Source organism: Dufourea novaeangliae, unplaced genomic scaffold (assembly GCF_001272555.1).
Source record: "Dufourea novaeangliae isolate 0120121106 unplaced genomic scaffold, ASM127255v1 scaffold536, whole genome shotgun sequence".
NCBI lineage: Eukaryota > Metazoa > Arthropoda > Insecta > Hymenoptera > Halictidae > Dufourea > Dufourea novaeangliae.
The window spans coordinates 51,670-68,892 of record NW_015374429.1 but is presented as its reverse complement, the minus strand read 5'-3'; positions in this window follow the sequence as shown (position 1 = coordinate 68,892).

The window sequence follows — 17,223 nt, the reverse complement described above, 5'->3', positions numbered from 1 at the left end:
GTAAAAAATATTTATAAATTCAACGTCACCATTAGTAATAGCTAATAGCCTTTGAGTATTATACGAAAGCAATAGTCTTCTAAAAATTAAATTTCTTAAATTTGGTATTATGTGCAAAGTACGTTATACAGAAATGAACTAGCTTTACAAATGACACTAATATGAATTACATTTGTACCTTGAAACAGTTTAAAGATTATTTGAAATATATTTAAAAACTTCAGAACTAAGAGTCTTCATTATCAATTCCATTTCAAGTGAATTACTATTCTGTGTAGGTATAAGTTACCTTCTTCAATGGTGAAGAAACCATAAATGAAAGTTGGAGTATGATACTGCATTTATTAATTTCAATCTAAGAACGAGTAGTATGTAAGTTTTACTATTTAGTAAAATTCTTTTTATATAGTAGTATGCAGGGTAGCTATTGTATCTATTATTCCGGAATTCATTCCTTTTCCCGTTTGCGAATTATACACTAAATTCCCTAAATAGGGAACGTTTCAAAAGGAAATACTATTTTATGATATTAACAAGTATACATGTTGCCCATTTCAAATGTATGTTCGTTGTCGCCGCAGTATTTCTTTCCTTCCAGCATTCTTGTTGCTGTGGTTGCATTTTGAAGGGTGTTGCATTTAAAGAACTTTTCTCAACAAAATTATGGCTAAAAAATGAAAAACAAATTTGTTACCAAAATCTTACGTTCCAATCATACAATTTGATCTATCTTTTAAGGTAATATATTGTCTACAGTTTCCAATATTAATTATATACATAATACATTTCACATTAATTCTGAAAGGAATATTCTATTTACTTAAATTATCAACAATATCGAAATATATTCCGGCAATAATAGTATTCAAAGCAAATTAATAATGAACAAAAATCTGCTTCATTTCAAGTAGTAGTTTCTACTGAAATTTTAACGTGTAAGAAAGAGTCTCCACCGTGTCAATTGGCGAAACTACCTCAATACTTAACCGGTATCGAAGGTTTCTGTATTAACGCCGTCGGCTTGTAAACGTATACTGAAAATTTTTCTTTTTAATGTTGACCTAAATGTCTTACGACATAATTTCAAGTTTATTGCGCATTACAAGCACAGAATCGTCCGGACCGAGTCACAGTTCCCTTATTGTACAATTTAGTTAAATTGAATAAGCATGCTAAACAATCAGAAAATACATCGTTGAACAGTCATATGAATTGTCCTAAGTATCGCCGTTACACAGCGAAGGAAATTACATTTCTGAACAAAGATTCGAACCGACGGAGTTCAACGTGTCAGCTAAAGAGACATATAAATTAGATTTCGCAACAACACAGTAAATTGAGCTGAATGCATGTAAATGTCTGACGGAGACCTCGGAAAACGATATTTCACGTTGGCCCGCGCTACGATCCCGGTTGGTTAGTGTTGTTATTTGGAATGTGTCATGAGTTCGAATGGGTAATAAACGGCGCGCGATTCCCCAATCGAGTGATTTAAAATTCCATAAAAGCGACTCCCTCGGGATTGTATAATAGGGTATTTCTGAACTACAAGGAAAAGCTTAACTAGTTAACAGATCCTGTCAAGAGGAACAAAGAAGTTTTGATAAACTAGTTAGTAAAGTTAGTCGGTAAACTGTTTCTGAGGTATTTAAGTTCTTAATTCATAAGGTAATACATGAAAAATGAATTCATGAATAGTTGAAAGTATCGCAGTTACCCAATGCAAATTATACTGCTACTGAAAAATGTAAACAAAATTAGAGCATAATGATCCAGATAATATTCTGATCATTTTACGTGTAAACGCAATGAGAATTAGTACAGTAATTTATAAACAAGGGAACTGAACATTATTGTAATTAGTGATTTACCCACATATGTAGAGTATCGGCTATAAGTATCAGGATGATCCAGAATGTTGTATTTATATACAGTTTGTATTAAACAAAGTGTTTTTCCAATTAATTATATTACTATGCGCTTAGTGTTAAGCTATTTATAGTTTCTTCTGGAAATCTGCAAAACTGATATTTTCCAACTTGTACTATTTATTTTAGAAACAGATGCAATATTCACATTGAAAACATATGTACATACTTAAAGTTTTGTTAACAGATTATATTTTTTCCTACCCTGTCACTGTGATGAAATATCTAACGTGTGTAGTAAAACTTATTTGCATATTGAACGCAGACAGCATTTTCAGTAATGGTGAAAGAAGTTAATTGAATGACTTGTATACAGGGTGGCGTAATAACTACGTCCATTATGAATATTGCCGTTATTTGTAATAATATGAAAAAATGTTATATACAAAACTTACACGGTATAGAGGAGGGCATATTGTGACACAAACATTTTCTGTGTGGGTGAAGGCATAGAGGGGATTTCAAGGTTCTATCGCGATGTGATAGCCGGCATTGAGACGACTTCAGCGAGCTATCATTGAATGTCATGCAAGGTCAAATGTGGTAATAAAATAAACTTTCTTACATTACAGGAGATGCTCGAAGTAGTGACCGTTTGCGTCAATGCAAAGTTGCAATCTTCGTATCGCTGCATTACGTGCATGTCTTATCGTTTCTAAACTCATTCTAGCACATGCTGCAATTATCTATTGTTTCATATTTGCTGGTGTAGTGGGTAATTTTTTATAAACAGCATTTTTCAATGCTCCCCAGAGAAAAAAATCTAATGGGGTTAAATCTGGAGGCCGAGGTAGCCAAGAAACTAATCATCCACGTCATATCCATTTATTTGGGTAAAGTTCGTTCAGTGCATCTTTTACTTTCCGAGTATAATGTGCTGGACACCGGTCGTGCTGTAACCACATCAGTTAGCGAACGTTTAGTGGTACATTTTCTAATAAAGTCTCCTATGAAATAATACAGCATGTGCGAAAATAAGTTCAGAATCGATAAGACATGCACGTGATGCAGCGATACGAAGATTGCAACTTTGCATTAACGCAAACGGTCACCACTTCGAGCATCTCCTGTAATCTAAGAAAGTTAATTTTACTACCACATTTGACCTTGCATGACCTTCAGTGATAGCTCGCTGAAGTCATCTCAACACCGGCTATCACATCGCGATAATAAAAAATAGCATTCTATTAAAAAAAATATAGATGGCCTTGAAATCTCCTCTATGCCTTCACCCACGCAGAAAATGTTTGCGTCACAATGTGCCCCCTCTATACCGTGTAAATTTTGTATATAACATTTTTTCATATTGTTACAAATAACGGCAATATTCAAAGTGGACATAGTTATTGCCCCACCCTGTATATGTAAGTCAAATATTAATCAAGCCAATATATCTTTACTTATTTGCAAAATACAAGACAGACAGTTTTCTAGTATTTTCTTCTTGACTTGGATTATACCTAAAATCGTATACAACGCTGTGACTTTATTGTCCCTTTATTATCCTTTTATTAAAACATGAAGTGATCTTGTTAATGTACACTGTTTTCAAGATACATTTTAAATGTATTCTCTATAAAGTGGTCGACGATCTTTTGTATGTCGTGAGAAATATACAGGGTGGCCCACATAACTCTTAACAGCTCAATATGTCGAAAACTATGCCATCGATTTTAAAGTTCTTTGTTAAATTGCATGAATTTGAAGGGCCTCTCTAACTACATAAACGTGAAGTGGCCCCCCCTTCCCCTTTAAGGGGGGACGGGTGTACCTTTATAATTTTAAATGGAACCCCCTATAAAACGTTCATATAAACGTATAAATATATTTCTATTAGATCGATAAACATGACAAACTTTTGAAAATATACGAATTTATAAATTAACTAATTTGTTCACTTTCATATTGCAAGAGATGTGATAAAAGATCTGAGATAATGCATTGTTATAGCATGCTAATCATCGTTACAAGTGTATAGGTACTAACCAGTCATTTTGACTGTTTTGGTAGTTCTACGTGGTAGATTTCACAGCATTTACTCATTTTAATATACATTGCGCTGTTAAGGAGTGTATTCACCAGCAAACAGTTCATGAACACTGCTCGCAAACAATGCTCGCAAGTTCACAAACTTCTTATAACTACTAATGCTTCAGACAACTACACGTTGCAATCACGTCAGGAACAGTACCTACGCGAACGGGCGATCTCTTACTAGAACAATTTGTATAATTCGCAAACTGTTTACGAACACCAGTAGAGAGGCACCTTTACATGACCATGTATTCAAACCCCTGAGAGGCTGTACCAGGAAACAAACTTTGGAAATAGAATTTGGTGAGAAGAATGTTAAAGAACCTTGTAACCGAAAATATAGGACAGTAATGACATTATCTACAGAATAAGAAGTTATAAAACGAAGTGGAAAAGAAAAGGAAGAGGTTAATTGAGAACATTAGACCGCAGTTCTACTCTTGAAAAAGGTATGAACTTTCCGACCTATTTAAAATACAGATGTACAGGGTTATTCGAAAGTAATGTTGTCATTTTAAAACTCTATAATTCTCTTGTGCATAAATATAAAAAGTTAGTTTACTCCAGAAGGGAATAAAGTCAGTCCAGGTTTAATATAATTTAATAAACTATATGTCTAATACTGATTGTCAACAGACTCGCCTCAACTGTTCATTTGTAATTCCTGAAAAATTTCTAAAATTCTATGAATCTTTCCTCTGATCTTCTTAACTAATCAGGAATTTTTGCACAAAGGTATTCTTCTTCTTGAAACTATCGATATTACCGGCGAATGTTTTTATCAGACGGCAGATAAGTGCTAAATTCTTCTACAATTATGTTAAACTATGATTACCAATTAAAATTTAGAAATCCGCTGCATACAAAATGCCTCCTACTGATTGTGGCGCGTTGCCATTTTCATTCCACGCGAAGTTGCTCAATATGATGGAAACATTAAAAGTATTTCAGTTTAACAGTGCAGAAAGAACATATGGGCAGTTTACATATTGCAAGTATATAATAACATTTTATCTAGGTTTACGTGTAATCAAATTCTACAACAATGTTAAAATACCGATATCCTTTTTGAATAACCCAATATATTGCCCACGAGTATTTTCTACCTACATTATCGACCAGAAGTGTATGATCTTTAGGTTTTTTGAGTATAACTTCGTTCAAAGTGCACGGATCTCTATTAAATCATAATATATTTTAATGACGGGTATAATTTATTAAATAAATAACTCTTCATCAAGCTATGAAGTCAGGAATTTATAAAAAATTAGTTTTATTTATAATCTGCAAAATAAGTTAAAGTGAGCGACGAACTTCGAGTAATCATAACAAGTTTAATGCTAACAAAATGAACACCGAATGAATATTTTCAATATTTCGTAGCAGAATCCTTGGCATCGATCATAGACTTGGCGCATTACTATTAATCTACCAGTGACAGAATGCATGAAATACAAACAGCTGCAGGGTGCCTAAAAAGGAAAGCAAGCACAAAAGTTATCAAAACACGATTTTGCGAAAATCAACAAAATGGCTTCAAAAATCGTGGTGTACTTTATAAAACCTCAATACATACCATCTACATATACAGTAAAGGCATATAAGTAAGTTTGAAACTCGGGACCGCTTCGGAACTTTCACGATGCACCACGAATCGTTTTAATACTGCACAAATCTATTTTTTGCCCAAAACCCAAGCCTCGGCAATAAAATTCCGCGACTTCCCCCCAGTGGTGGGGTTGAAGTAGAAATTTTCACGAGGAACTTCCAACTCTTATGGAGCCTTTCCAACTTTATGGTGCATGTACCACTAGATGTCTGCTATTAATTTTGACCACCATCGATTAACTTTGACGAAAGTTGCGTTCAAAAAAACCTAAAATTGATATAGTTCTGGCCGATACTATATAATGCGCATACAAATGATAGTAGTCCAAAACATCCTGTATAACTCTGGGCCCATCGCACGAGGCTGACGGTAACGTAATGCCGGGGATTAGCGGCTAAATAAATCGTGGGAAAGGCTGCCGGCTACCTAGAACTTTTATGGCCGATCGTTTCCTCGTGGCTCGCGCAGGGACTGGCGAGGCGGCACCGATTTACCAACTTACTTCCACGAAAACCGATCGCCGGCTACTTATTGCGTTTATTCAGCCTATTGCCTTCTGCGACGTTACGGATCAGTCGAGAGGCGTGTCTAGGCTCCTTGCTAACGGTGCTCCGTTTTTGCTGTAACCGCGAGATACCGCGCGGGACCGAGTCCGTGGATTGGATTCTCCCACCCCGCCGTAGTTTCCAACTTTCGCGAGATCGTAGGATTCACAGCTAGTAAAATACGATTGATGCGTTTCAGTCGACCGAGCCGTGACTGACAGCTACGCGATCTCTCAACGCAAACAAAGTGGACCCCGAGAGTTTTGCATAATGCCGTGATTCGCTTTTCATGAGGTCGCGCGTAAACTAACGACTGTATATACAGTCTGAAAGTGAGTCCTGAATGTATATACAGGAAGTGTGATTATCCGATGACTATATAAATGCCGGGATTTCTATTTTCTCGTTCCGTTTTACGACGAGCAATTCAAAGAGGAAAGTTTTGGTAAACATTTCATGTTTTGATGAACTGAGGATGGGCCGTCCGTACGATTGAACGGCGGAGCCGTTCAGTAAACGTTCATCTTAATTCATGTTAGACTTATTGTTAGTTTAATTATACATAAATATGTTTGTATTTCATGTCTATGAACATTCAAGAGGATAGTAGAGAGGGTGGTTTAAATATAGGCTACCACTTTTACTCCAGGACTTATTGTTAAATTTGTTAAAGATTTTTAAGATTTTTGACACTTGAAGGTATCTACTATATGTATATTTGCTTTATAATAGGTATGGAGTTAAAGTAATCTTCTATTTTTCTTGAGTCGTAGATTCACACTATTCCTGCTAACAGAGATGGATAAATTCATTATCTAGATGAAAAGTTTCGAATAAGGAATAAAAGTTAAAAAAAATGCTACGTCATTTTTAATCGTTTAAACATGGGAATTACAGTTTTTATAATAAAATGATACTTCTTGGATGACTCGACATTTGGCAAGCAATTTAATCTCATTAACTGTTTAAAGCTCAGAATGATGCACTTGGATGCTGCAGCATTTCACTACGTATTATTCGAATAAAATTGTGCCCAACTTTGCCTGATAGGGAAGAACAGCTAACATGATCTTATACTTTTAACTAGCACATATTTAGACCCTAGCCTGTATTTGGACCACCTAGATAAGCTGTGGATATGAGTAAATAATCTATAAGTTGGACAGAATCTAGAATAATCATAACTTTAACGTGATAATAATACCTACATCCTTATACCAAAGAATCTGTTAAATCAAAGTACCAAGAGTAGCATTTAAGAACTGAGGCTTATGTTATTCATTATGCAATTACTGATTAATATTTTACGATATACTACTTAGGAGTTAAAATATTAACAGATATACAATATCAGAATTTACATATATGTAACACAAACTTTCTAATCCAGGATTTCATTATAATAAAAAGAAATATATGAAATGTTACGTAATGAATCAGTTTCCTTCCGTTCTCCTGAAAAATTACATGTTTTTGACTTGTGACACATTTCTTGTCGCGATGCCAAATACATACATATCCTATATACATGTATGTATAGTACATCTACATACCTACCTATCTTTGTTTCAAGTCAAATCTCAAAATCAATGTTTTTATTGTACAATATACCCAGAAAGTATTTGTGAGCCATAAAATTTCTGATCATTATTTAGTTCATCACCACAGATATTTTCAAATAAAGACTATGAAGTGCACAAAAAATTGAATTCATATAATGTAACTGTTTCATTAATTTGATAATTGATAATTGCATACTTTGTCATTGCTAATTAATTTCTAATTATACTTATTTTTCAAAGATTTTCAAGAAGTCAATATTTCTACGACCGTGGTTAGAACTTGGGTTTAAAATGATGACTGCCAACACTATTCATTGTCTTCTTACCACTTTTATTGTCTACTTATTTTCGATGTATATGCATTCATAATAAGTTGCTATTATACAGGGTGAGGCACTTAAAACCGGCCATCTGAATAACTTGGCTGCTATTGGCGATCGGAGCGATCGGAAAAAAATGCATCAGGCCAAAATTATTTGGTATCGAGGGGCTGATCATCCGATGTTACTAGTTTTTTGATAGGTAGAGGTGTCAAGGAGATATGAAGGTCATCTCTGTTTTTTTAAATAGAATGGTATGATTTTTTACTTACATTCTGTTAGAGTATTTTAAGACGAATACAATGACCTATTGGAAAGGTCATTCGTGGTGTGGGTTCAGACAATTGTGATGGAAAATAATTTACTTTGAGGAAATGATCAAGCACCGTTGATTTATTTATCTAACAGTAATACACGACTAATACAAGTGTTCAAAATGGTGACCTTGAACATTGATGCATGCTATGAAGCGTTGCTTGACGGATAATACGGCATGTTTAATTTCAGTTGTGTTTATCGCGGCACAAGCTCTTCTTATACGCTCTTTCATATCTTCTTTGGTTGTTGATATTTCATTATACACTTGCTGCTTTAATTTTCCCCACAAATAGAAGTCCAGAGGTGTTAAATCTGGAGAACGTGCAGGCCATTTATGATTTCCTGCACGACCAGACCAAGGATCTCCAAATGTCACGTTGAGGAATTGAGTAATTATCCGTGCAGAATGAGCAAGGCATCCATCTTGTTGGAACCACATAGTTTGCCGTATGTAAAGCGGAATATTTTCCAGCAGGTGTGGCAAAATTTCCGTTAAAATCTGTTTACATCTCGAAGTGTCTAATGTGCCATCGATAAAATAAGGACCAATTATTTCACCGTTAAGAAGTCCGCACCAAACGTTTACAGACCAAGGTCTTTGTTTATCCTCTTCTCGCAGCCACCGTGGAGATTTTCTATTGACCAATAATGCATATTATGACGACTGACTTGGCTACAGTTTGTAAATGTGGCTTCGTCCGTAAACAAAACTTTAGTCAGAAACAGCTCGTCACTCTGTAATTTCTGCAGACCCCATACACAAAAATTTACACGGTTTTGAAAATCATTCCAATGCAATTCTTGGTGAAGCGAAACATGAAAAGCGTGGAATTTATTTAAATGTAATATTCGCAAAACACTTCGTTGACTGATGCCACTTTCACGTGCTAGCTGCCTTGTACTAGCATGGGGATTTTGTGTTACAGCTGCTAAAATGTTCACTATATTTCGATCATCAGTTGCTGACTTGGATCTTCTTCGTATTTTGTTATCTACACGTCCAGTTTCTTGAAAACTCTTAATAACATTCGTAAATATAGATTCATTTCATCCGTTCAGCATACAAACTGACTGCATCTCTTACAATTTGGCGACATTCCCCATAAACAAAAACCATATCTACTTTCTGCGCTATTGAATAACGCATTTTGGAAACTTGAGATACACTTCGTTCGGCAGAGATTCTTATGAACGACTAATCATAGTATGTACAGATGAAGCGTACAGCGTGATTGAATGTTTATTTCCATTCAACGACCCATAACAAGAGATTACGAGACAGAGATGAAGTAATAATATCAACAACCAGAGACGGCAAGGAAGTGTTCGACCATTTCCTCAATGTAAATTATTTTCCATCACAATTGGCTGAACCCAGACCACGAATGACCTTTCCAATAGGTCATTGTATCCGTCTTGAAATACTCTATCAGAATGTAAGTAAAAAAACATACCGTTCCATTTACAAAAACAAAGATGACCTTCGTATCTCCTTAACGCCTCCACCTATCAGAAACCTAATTTCGGCCTGATGCATTTTTTCCTATCACCAATAGCACCCAAGTTATTCAGGTGGCCGTTTTTAAGTGCCTCACCCTGTATATTTATATCATCATTAACAATGATTATTTTTAATAAATGGTCCATTATAACAGTTTGACATAAATTTATTTACAAGCTTACATTTAACATCATATGAATATTACAGAATTAATAGAAACTGTAGTTAAATACCTAAATGACTTAATTTATTATTATTCAATTTTACTTACTGAAAATGGTAAACAAATTTTTTTAAAGTAAAATATTATCCTTCGTAATTGAAAGAAATGGTGGATTAATATTGGTAGTCCAAATATGATAATAACACGGATATCTCCTCTTACAATCTTCCTTTGTATTTATACGTACCGTAATGTTTATAACAAACGAAAATATTTCTAGTTTCTAGTTCGTTCCACAGTCCGGTTGGTGTTCGTTTACGAGCAGTAAAACATTAGCCGGTGATCTTTTTTTCACCCGTATTGGGCAGTTCGGTCGGTGCCACCTTCTTTGACATCAACCCCTTCGCAACTCAGAAATTCCTTTCTCGGTCTCTCCCCTCGAGTCATCTATTCTAAATGAATTCTCGCCTCACTGACTTTGCGACGATATATTTCATATTTTATGATTTGTAGAATGTCCTCGCCCACCTTTAGACACCTTTTTTAATCGCTGAATCAACCAGCGGCCGCATACTCGCACTGCCACAAACGAGACGCGTCCATAACGTACGGGCACTAAAAATTATAAGAAGAAAACGTCAGATTCTTTCCTTGTGGTTAACCAATTTTTATGCAGTCCTATCGGTTCGAATATTTTGACGTGACTTATGCTAGCTACGGTTTTCTCTGTAACAATACAATCTGTAGATATGTATTGTAAAGTTGAGCGAAGCAGAAGCTTCCTTATCCGAACTCCTGTTATCCAAACACATTCGCCAATCCAGACGTTTCATTTCGTTCTTATGCAATCTATGATTTCTCAATTAAAATTTGACACTAAACTTACCGAACCCTTCAAAAAGGTAGAAATTAGAACGTCGAAACCGGTCATTTTACTGGTTGTGGTAGGTTTAGTATTAAAAAATATGACTCCTTATTAACAGCCTCAGAACTGTGCAGAATTATGTGCATGAGTTTCTCATATCCTTTTCTGTATACATATTGGTGATATTTTTCGTGCATTTTAACGGATTGGTCACATTTTCACTCACACTTTTGATGTTAAAGTGATCGGTTGTGATAAACATTTCAGTGAGTGTTTTAAGGGGAATAATAAATATTTTCTAGTTATTTATTTGGCCCTTAAGTAATGTTACTAAATGTCTAATTCGCATTGTAGATAACGTGTCAATGGAGTATTATATGCCCTACGGTTCAGTAAAGTTTATTACATATTTCTATTCTTGATTATGGAATTAAAAAATATTTAAACTAAGAAAAACAAGACAAAATAACATATAATTAAATTATAATATTGACTTACAAATGTTCAATCAAAGTTCTCTAAGCCGGTAAGGTAGTAATAAATTTAAAACCGCGATGACACATATATGTATACAATGTTGGTATATATTTATGCATTTGAAAACGTAACATCAACAATGAATAAGGTTTTTACAATAGCATTCAAATGCATATTGTCTAAAAATTGTATATAATACATTGTTATATAACATTCCAAATCGTATATTTTATTTCGCTACGTACACTAAAGATAATGACTTCAGTCAAGATATTGCCTTTTTGTTAACTTAACTTTCCTGTTTTCTATTTAGCTCCACAGACTCTTGATCATAATTCTAGTACAATAATATAATAAAGATAATTAGAATATTACATTACTACAAAATAAGGGTATAACTTATATTAGTCATTTTCAAGTACTCACATACGTAATAATTATAGTTTGGTAGAATACATAAATTGTATCCACAATACTTGCATATATACAATAATTATATCCATAAACAGTTACAGCACACAAGTTTCGTTTGGTCATCATTGTACGTAACAACATCATGAATATAAAGTTAAAAAAAAAACTGAAATTACCTTCCGGACAATCTGATATTTCCTTTAATTGCAACGTTCTCTTACAGAGTTTTCAAAAAAGCGTATGACACTGGAACGAATGGCGAGGTACTTTACGCGAGTCCTCCGTGGAAGGGACGAACAAAGGCAGTGTTCACGTCCAATTACATGATGTTCCTTTAATTATGCAGCAGCGGTGGACCGGCCACGGACAGTTCGTAGGAGGTAACCAACAGCTTTAATTTGGGTCTCAGGAGTTTCGCTAGAGCCCCCCGCCTGGGGCGCCATACGTGGGAATATAAGCTGTAGACCGTGGACGGATCAGTATGGGTGACTACACCACGTTCCTTCGTGTCCTTGGTCCTTAGTTCAAGATAGTCGTCTGATTCTGTCTTCCTTTACGGCTGCCCTCTCGCGCAACTGAGACGCTCATCCGCGTAGAAACGAGAGCTCGTAGTCTAACCGCGTCGCACCGGAATTTCCTCCAGCACGCCACTTTCTAATCACCATACTAAGTAGTTTACCTCTGTATTGTGATCAGATCGATAGATCTAATTATTGAGGGCTAATTTATTTTTCTAGATCAATCTCCTCTGGATATTACCCTCGAAAGAAAGTAACTGATTGAACAAACTTATTGAATAGTATTTTTGGTAAGCATTTTTTTATGTGAAAAAAAAAAAATAAACAAGATAGGAGTACCTACTTTGAAAAAAACATTTGTTATTTGTATAAAAAACGTCTTCTATGTAATCGTAAGTCAAGGAAAGATTGAAATGCTGAGAAAACACCACTTCAGTTTTAGACACTTTAGTCTCATTTGACATTTCAATAATGTAATTTTATTTCAGGAACCTGTTCAGTATAAATTACATACATTGTCTTGCTATACACGTCGTACTGTCCTTTCAACTACTTTATTGCTTGCAATATAAAGTTAAAGAACAATTCCCATCTATTCTTTATATGTACTTCTATTTTTGTTACTTCAATATAAATTCTTGAGATTGATATATCAAGCTATCGTCTTAGATTTATTGTATTGTAAAATTAAAATTAATACAAAGCAAGATATTTCCCACATTGATAACTAAGCTCTTGTCCATAATCATACCATTAATATCTTCAACATTCTTGATCTTGGTGGAAAAATAATACTTACACGCAAACATTAGAAGAAACTTTGAATAAAGTGTATAAATATATAAAAATGTCAATAAAATGTTCAATAATGATATAACATTCGTATTGCCATCTACTTGAGATACAGTTCTTCGTACAATTAAGTCAGCAATCACCTTTAGATGTATGCATGTTTCATAAACGTTCCACGTCATCTTTGAAATAACTCGAAAAATTTGCTGTAATACCCCTAGTGACATTCCCGTGACAACAAAATGAAATTACCATCGCAAAAACGAAATCCCGTAAAGTAAGACAACTCGGGTCGGATCATGGGCTAGCGATCTAGATTCCAAAGAAACGAAGAAAGATAGCGCGGTCAGTAAACAGAGATCAAGACAGAATCAGCAAAGCTTTGAACCGGTCAGGATCTCACAGTCGTCGAAAATGCCAACGTATGATCGTATGTTTTCCCAGTCGACAATATGCGCGTAATGCTAATCCAGCTTCATTGCTCTGTACGGAACAGCCTAAAAGAAATGGCTTACCGTCGAAAATGACGCTTAATGCGCCACCACGACGTGGCCGGTTTGTCATATCCGTGCTAAACTGAAACCAGATCGAAGACTAACGTGGGCCTTGTTCTCGACCACGGAGTCTTCTGTGTTGCAGAAGGAATTTTAATGGTAAACATGACAAAGTAACACCCCGACAACAGTGTCGATCATCGTATTCGATTATGAGAAGCCAAAGACGGGCAACGCGGTTCACGGTCCCAAAAACGTCTGGCTAATAAATTGTTAGGTGATCAAGCTGATCCTCTGGAACCTTAACGCTTCGAATCGCGTTCTTTTATACGGGGAAATGATGTAGCGACATCTTAAATTGGAGTTTGGCCGCTCCAATTTTCGAAGTGGCCGGTATAATGGCAGTCGACTCCACTATAGAGGGCAACGGGGTGACACTGTACATCTTGTACGGAGCCACACGCATCGGCTGCATCCTCGGGGACTATGGTAGTATGGCCTGCATTCCATGAGAAGGATACCGCGCGAATTTGAATATCGGTCGATCAACGGAGCCGTCCGACGATCTTCCTCGGGAACGTGCTACCCGTTCAGCAACCTGTGACCCTTTTTGTCCATTCGTGCGATCCATTTTAAAAGAGGTAACGAAACGTTCCGAAAGTATTTTCGGTTGCTTCGTTATGTAAAAACACAACGATTTTTTCCCCTTGTATGATTCTATCGTAAGTACGCGTGAATATTTTAACTCTCGCGCACTGTTCGATAAACTATTGCGTTATTATTACTTGAATTAAATTGGGTCTGAATTAGAAATCGAATTGAGGAAATATATTTGCCTATTGCTAGATTATAATACAATATATGTATATGTATGTATGCTATTGGCGTCGAATTAATTTACAAATTTCGATAATAGGAAATAGAATTGTGAATGAAACCTTAGCCTTGGGTCAAGTTGACCTGAACGATGCACGAGGGTTAATTACGTGAACATTAGAAAAAGATTAGTGTTTAAAGGGTATTTTATACGCTATGTACCGTTGAAAGATTAAAAGTCACATTGAGAATAGAAATGTATAGATGAGCAGAATTTACTTTAAATTATCCATTACGGAATATTGCTTAGATCAAAATTGTTTAGATTTACAGTAACTTTCTAACCGTGTTTCTTGTTATTGCCCAGGCAATATCTAATTTAACTGTTTCTTAAGCATATTGTTAACAATAAACGTATCAACTGTTCCACTGGAATTTATTTCAACGACTAACAAAGTATTAAATATATTACACATATTATTTTAGTAGATTGAAGGGTAGTGACTATGTTGATACACGTATAAAATACATCAAATGTTGACAAAGCCAAACAATCTGGGACTAATATTGATACATTAGTACTTCATTATTTTCACTATTATAGATTACATATTTTGTTTAACAATATTACGCAATCTAATAGTAGGTGATACACAAATGTTTATTCACATTTTTATTCTACAATACTTATTATGAAATATGTTGAAGACATTTCTCATATTAATATTTAATAAGAAATAACTGACAGGAAACATTATGTCATTGAAAAGAACGGTTGAAAACTATTTAAGATACTAATCTGTCCGGTTTTGTGATCAATTAAAATATAAAATTACTACTGCTTTCATGTTCTGTTATTATAAATTATGGTAATGATTGCTAATCGAGAAACTTGACCATGACACACGTAATAGAATGTAGTATCGTATTTTATGTCGAATCATCGTATCTATTCTAGATTTAAAGCGTGCGAAAACTATGCGACAAGTTAATAACCTTCTCATGATCTGATAAGTTGATGGCTTACCGTATTTCACTCACGAATGCCAGTTTTCTACCTACGCCGTTTCTTTATACCGAATAACAAAACAAGGAACAAGAAATTGCATGAGACGCAGCCTACATTTTCTCATAAATACTATAGATTAAGTGAGCGTTTAAAATATTATGCTCGTATTTCATTACAAGGACTACATTTTAATATTATTATTTATGTAAAGGTTAAATCCTTTTAATAATGTTATTCATATTTAACAGTAACGTAATCTGTACTCAAGTGCTGTGTATTACTCTTTTCATTTTCTTGTTTTATGTCAATATATAATGATTATTGTGCATTAACATTTTCATTATGTGTTAAATGGTTAAAGTAACATGGTATTAAAAAGTAAATATGTCTCTGTACATACCTATATTTCTATGTAATAAAGTAGGAATACATGAGTAGTCTTAAAGCAGAAAATTGTTCGACCACTTCTCAATGGTATTTAATCTGCAGTTCTTTTAAATTGCATATAAATAAAAATAATGGGAAAGAAATTATATTTGGGCTCATATTAATTAAATATGCTTCATCATTCCACTTGTACATTTTCGTGGAAATATAATAAAAAATACGAAAATTTTTATGTGATGTTGGTAATTAATGTTACGACAAAGTGTCTAGAACACCAACAATTTGCCAATTGGTAAAAGACAATTTTTATGCTACATAGAAAACATTTTCATATAGAAAATGTATCTGTCTATAAAGCAATACATTTTTACTAATTTTCTCGATTTCAAGGGACAAATGTGAATGCTAAGATCCCATCAGATTTATTAGTTTTTGAGTAATTAAAATTGTAAAACCTGTTAAAATAACTCAATTAAAACGATATAAATCAGCGGTGGGCAAAGTTGGTTCCCGGGAGCTAAAACTTGTCCCTAGCATCGTTCACCGCTACCATGGAGTGACAGACACAAGTGTCTGTGCTTCTTTGTTTCTACGAAGGCACACGGTGCGAAAGAAATTTCTGGACTACTGAACTTTGCTATCTAAACTGTATTCCTTAATTAGGTTACACTTTTCAAATTATGAATTCCTAACAGAAATGGGGCAAATTGAACTGTTCGACCAATGATAGTAACGGTGAAAGATTTCTACATGCTATGTATTGATAATTATGATCTGTTCCTTCGTAATCCAAATACATTTACACATATAGACTTTTTTAAAAATAAAAAATCAAATCTTGACCTCATATTATCAACAATGAATATTGCAGATAAAGTTCACGTTAGAACTCTTGACGAAACCTGGGGTTCGGATCATTATCCCATCTATATAATTATTAATATAGGAAGAAGCCTATTTTTAAAAAAATCCTTTAAGTTACTGTCCGTCCGTAGGGGGAGAAGCTTTTATATTCCTAGAAAATTTTTATGTAGATTTTCTTTTGGCAGATTACGATTCTTTATCAGCTAGTAATAAATATAAAATTTTCGTTAATATAATAGCAAGCTCCATCAAACATAACACTCTTGCAAAGAAAATGGTTCATCCTCATATGCATAAAAATCCCGTTCCGAGGTGGGCACCTGAATGTGAAAAAATTAAGTGATTAAAAACAGCGGTCCCCAAAAAATGGGAATTTACAAAAAATTTAGCTGATCTAATAAATTATAAAAAAAATACTTGCTCAGACTACGAAATTATTTAAAAGAAAAAAAGGACAGTTTCAAAGGATTTGCAAAAAGCTTCAACTTTCGCACCAATATAAAATTTACTTGGAATAGAAGTAAGTCATTATCTTAAAAAATAAATGAGTCAAAAAATATTTAACCCATGTAACAGAAGATCTACAAACCAGAAATCAAATTGGAAC